This window comes from Humulus lupulus, chromosome 3 (assembly GCF_963169125.1).
Source record: "Humulus lupulus chromosome 3, drHumLupu1.1, whole genome shotgun sequence".
NCBI lineage: Eukaryota > Viridiplantae > Streptophyta > Magnoliopsida > Rosales > Cannabaceae > Humulus > Humulus lupulus.
Window position 1 is genome coordinate 267,364,668 of NC_084795.1, and position 5,895 is coordinate 267,370,562.

The window sequence follows — 5,895 nt, forward strand, 5'->3', positions numbered from 1 at the left end:
TTCATTACAAGAAAATATTTACAACCAGCCGATCTAAGCTGCAAAACAGGGTTTAACCCTAGTTCATCTTTCAACTCTCAGCCGTAGCGATCGAGCAGCCGCATATGTACACATCGTCACCTAAGCTCTCCAACTCAATGGTGGTCCAACTTTCTTTTTCATTTACCTGCACCACATAGCACCCATGAGCCGAAGCCCAGCAAGAAAACTCAATATGCTCATGAACAGTAATATCATGGTATCAAATCATATTTGGCATGACTAGTAAATATAACTCTATCAAGCATGCAAATAAGTTCAAATAATGATGGGGTATCCAGGATAAGGAATCCTACCCTCCGAAGTGGATGACTATCAAGTCAATCCTAATCAGATGAGTGATTTAACACTAGTGGTTCCATTAACCATAATTAGTGACTGACATGCAAGTCACCGCGGGGCTCAGCACCCACAACCATGTGAATGATGATCATCATGATCATACATAGCTTATAGCCTTGAACAGATGAGTGAATATCAATTTGAGGTTCTGTTTAACCATAATGAGTGACTGACAAGCAAGTCACTACGGGGCTCAGCACCCATAGCCATGTGACAAAACAGTCACCGGGGCTTTCTGGCAATGACTCTAGTCAGATGAGTGATTTAACACTTGAGGTTCTGGTAAACCATAATGAGTGACTGACGAGCAAGTCACTAGCTTAAACAAATGAGTGACTGATGGGTAAGTCACTAGCTTAAACAGATGAGTGATTGATGGCTAAGTCACTAGCTTAAACAGATGAGTGACTGATGGCTAAGTCACTAGCTTAAATAGATGAGTGACTGATGGGTAAGTCACACGGGGCTCGGCACCCATAGCCATGTGACTAAACAGTCACTGGGCTCGTTGGCCTTGGCTCTAAATGACTAGCCTTTGGCTAGACAAGCGCTTTTAGTTTTCTTCAAACTTGAGGTCGGACCGACATTAATGCTCATTTGAGTCATTCAACGCAGATGTCGATTAGGTCTAATCTTTTATCGGCTTGCGTTAAACACGCAAAGTCCGTCCTTGACTTTTTAGTCAATACCAGGTGACCAGTGCTCAGTACTACTACGAACTTGACAAGTAGGTCACAGCTTCACAGCTAATACTGACACCATTGCTAATTCTGACTAGTTAGTCAGAGCCACACACAAGTAAGCAATGCTACCAGGCATATATCATATGTCAAATATCCAAAAGTAGGGCATTCAACATGCTTACTTAACAGTTGTTAGCATAACTATGATCATGCACAAACACAGAGACTCAAGCTCTGATCAATCTCATATTCAATATTCACGGCATGCCCTAATCACATGTTTCTCGTGCATCACATGCATCACATTTAAACATCCAACATGCATCAAGAATAACCATGCATGTCACACATGGAGTGCAGTTTTCTTACCTTTGGTCCAAGCACAGGTTACCAATAAATGAGCTACAAGCATGATCCTAATTACAAGCCCCTAGTGATAACCTAGTCACAACCATAATATAAAATCTCATCAAAATGAGTAAATAAATACTTCCAAACCCAACCCAAGCCTCCGGGACATCGAATCCCACTCAACTAGGTAGTAGGATCGATCCTACGCCCTCAAAGTTAAGTTCCCATGACAAAAACTCAATTCTGGCAATTTTTCCCTTAAGGGCCGCCGACCCTCCATGCACCATGCTGCGGCCCGCCCCCCTGGCAGAGCCTCCTCCTCATACTTCAAGCTTGGGTCGCGGCCAAACCGCAAACCAGGCAAAAACCCCGTTTTTAACCTTTTAAAACCTTCCAAAAACCTATCCAAACATCTCTAAATCCTGAAATCAAAGTTCCCAAACATTCCCATCATCCAAAAACACATCAAAACACAAAGTCCAATTCAAGCTTAAAAACTTTAAAAACTTAGAACTTAAAACTTGAATTACCTCTGATTGAGTTGTTTCCAACTAACTCCTCTGGGTAATAAGCTTCTAATCTTCCCTAGGATCGCTATGCCTCAATCCTCGCTTGAATCCGAGTCCTAGAACTCAAGTTTCCTTTGAAATTGCGATCGGGAGACAAAAATGGAACTTAGAGGGAGAGAGAACTTACTGAACGTTCTTTTTATTTCTTAACAGGTTACTTCAAGCTTAAGTAGCCTCAAGCAAGTCCTAATGCTCAGGGTCCCGAAAACACCCCCGGGGACAAAATAGTCAAAACCTCCAGAATTTCCCCCTGATCTTACTAACTCCCAATTTATCACGAAATATTTATTCACATTACCCAATAACTTGGTAATGCTCTAAATACCCCTTGACTCACTCCGAGTCAAGCATAAATCCTGTTGTGACTTTCCCACTGGCTTACCTCCTAGGATCGTTTCGTGCTGAGTAACCCTAGCATAACCAAATAATAATAAAGCACCACACACATATCATATATATGCCAAATATGCCCGAAATGACCAAAATATGAAAATCACCCAATTAATCATAAATGGGTTTACATGCATATTTAATAGACATAAACATGCATATAATCATTTAATAACATAATAAAACAATTATGGCCCTCCCGGCCTCCTAATCAAGGTCATAAACCTTATTAGGAAATTTGGGGCATTACATATATTGTCTCGATTATCTCGATAATATTAATTTTTCTTATGTCTATGCTTGCTTACTTTATACATTTTTTTTAAATAATGCAATTTATACGTGAATAGTGTATATAAAGTTATTTATGTGCATATATATGCTTAGTTATAAGTTGCATTATAAAAAAATTTACAAAATTAAAATAAATGTGTACATCATAAATATCAATACTCTCTCGATAGTTCAATTATTAATATTAAAAAAATGTAGGTAATTTTTTTTAATGAAAAATTAATTTAATTTATAAATCTATTAAATATTTTTAAAAATGTCATGAAAATATATTTTTTTCAATGTCATGTTTGATATTGTCTTAAATTAGGAGGTCCAAAATTTTTAAGATTGATTCACCATTTTTTTGTATTTTTTATATGTATTTTAACAGAAAAATAAATAAAAATAGCATTTAAAGACTTAAATAATACGATTTGAAATGATTGGGGACCTAACTGATACAAAATAAACTTTTGGGACTTAAGTGTTACAAAGTTTAAAGAATAGAGATTGCAATTGAAAAAACACTTTTTTTTTATAAAAAAAATATCATTTTTATAAATTATCATTGTCATTAATATATTACTAGACAATTATATATATATATTTTAATTTAGAAATCAAAACAAAGGGACAAAATAAAAAAATATATAATTTTTTTTCTATTTTCTAACTATTAGTAAATAGTAAGCATCCATTAAAAAAAACCTATTAATAAACCTTAATAAAAGAATGTAGTGTAGAAAGTAAAATCTTTATATATAAATATATATATATATATGGGACGCTGATGAGGTCACGCTGCGTGACCGATCTTGCAAGCAATCTGAGTCGTTTAAATGTAATATGAATGCATCTGGCGGGTAATAATCATTTAACATATTTAATATATATTTTAATTTAAAACAATAAAAAGTTATATGGGCATTTAGAGGGAACCGGTTTAGTAACCGGTTAAGGTGTAAACAAAATTGCACGTTTCTGACATAACCAACCTGTCGTGTCTTCTCTCTCATTCACTCTCTTCTCTCACACATTCCCTCTGATTCACTCTCCCATTCCCTCTCTTATTTGCAGAAACCCACTTTGGAGCAAAAAAAAAAAAAAACAAACCCTGCTTCTCCGTCGCTGTGTGGGCACCTTTGGACCAAAATAATAAAGGTGAGTAACTTATGTTTTTCGATCATCATCATTATCATCAATGTCATGTTATTTTGTATCAATTTTTAATTTCTTCGGCCATTATTAGTAAAGTATGTTAGTTTTCGTGAGTTATTGTCATTATTAGGGCTTTTAAGTTCATCATATTATAAGAAATTATTTATTTAAGTTTTTTGGTTTGTTAATAGGATTAACTGTCATTTTTCGTGAGTTTGGTTCCTCAAGCACCATTTGGAGTTCAAGTTTCACGGTTATTCCGAAAGGGGGTTACTAAAAAGTCTAGGTTGAGTAAAAATATGTTAAGGTGAGATTTCAGTTGCTTAATTTTGTCTTTGTTAAGTGATTTCATTTAGGTATTTCATGTCTCTGTTATGTGTGATCGGTTTGTCTTTATTTTATCCTTTCTTGAGATTGAAAACATAATGCATTACAAGTGTTTGATAAATTGATTGGATTCCATATATAAATTGAATAGTATAGTAATGTTGGAACATAATTTAGTAATTTTCTTGGTAAGCTATTAAACTTTTTCCACTTGGCCTTTGTATTGCCTGATAATGTTTAATGTTTCTTTGATTGAGAGTACACTGCTTATAATCTTTGTAATGTACCAAATTCCCTAATGTGGTCTAATGCCTGGATTAGGGGGCCAGGAAGGCCATAATTGATTTATTATGCCATTATGTGATTAAATGCATGAGTATATGATTATATGATGATAATTGCATGCACATGGATCCACTTTTCATTGTAAGGGTATTTTGGTAATTTGGCCCATTGAGGGCATATTTGTATATTTTCATGCATGTTGGTGAGGTATGGATGCGGCCACATTATTATGTGGATATGTTGGAGCTATTCGGCATGAGACGATCTTAGAATGCAAGTTAGCGGTTTGGTCATAATGGGGTTATTTACCAGGCTCTAGGTGAGTCTCGGGGTAATTTTATGATTAGTACATTACCGGAAATTAAACGGTAATGGGATATGATTTAATTATTATTTGAGAATATTGGGAATAACGGGAATTGGAGGTCGTTAATTATAATTAACGGGATAATCGGGAAATGACGGATTTACCCTTGTTAGTCTTGAGAGGGAATTAAATGACCTAAGGGCATTTTAGTCTTTTGACCATGGGATAAACGTAGGGTGGTTCGTTGTAGAAAGGCCTTAGGCAAAACAGAGTCCCTCATCTCACTCTCTCGATTATCTCTCTCTCTCTCGGGTTGAACTTTTGAAGCTAAATAGGGAGATTGAAGCTTTAGGTTCTTGACGTTTTGGAGGCTTGGAGCTTAGGGTTGTGTTACATCAATTGGCAGGAGGCTAATTTGTAATTGGGGTAAGAATTTTAAGCCTTAGTTTCTGGTTATACTTTGTTTTGAAGTTATTTATAAGCTTGATATTTTGGATTGTGTAATTAGGAATTTGATGATGTTTCAAGTGGTTTAAAGCTTGGGGTTTTGCTGTTTTAATTTTGGTTGTGTTGTGGTGATGATTGGTGTTGATTTTGGGATTGATTTGAGGAAGGTTTGGCTGTGTTTGGTTTGAGAAAAAACAGGGGAAAAAACAGGGTTCCAGGTCGAGCTGTAGCTCAAGCTGTGCGAAGGAGAAGATGGTGCTACTGGGCTATTAGAGCTGCGGCACCAGTTGGGAGTGCTGCGACTCTAATGCTATCAGAGAGGGCTTTGGGCCCCTGACTTGAGGGGGGCTGCAGCTCAAAATGGGAAATTTAGCCAAAATGGGTTTTAAGTTACAAAAACTCGAACCTAAGGGCTCGGGATCGAACCTACTACCCGGTTTAGTAGAATTCGACATCCTGGAGGTTATGACTTGGTTTGGAAACCTTTAATTGCTCATTTTATTAATGGGATTTCATATTTGGTTATGACTAGGTGACTACTAAGGGATCAAAGGACTGGTCGTTGTCAAATGTCGTTATTTTATTATTTTACGCTCGAACCAGAGGTAAGAAACTGCACCCAGTATGTGACATACATGGTTATTGATGAGGCATGTTGAGTGCTCTATATGTGGACATTGATTGCATTAAAAATTCTTGGCTGTCTTGCTTATTTGTGAAT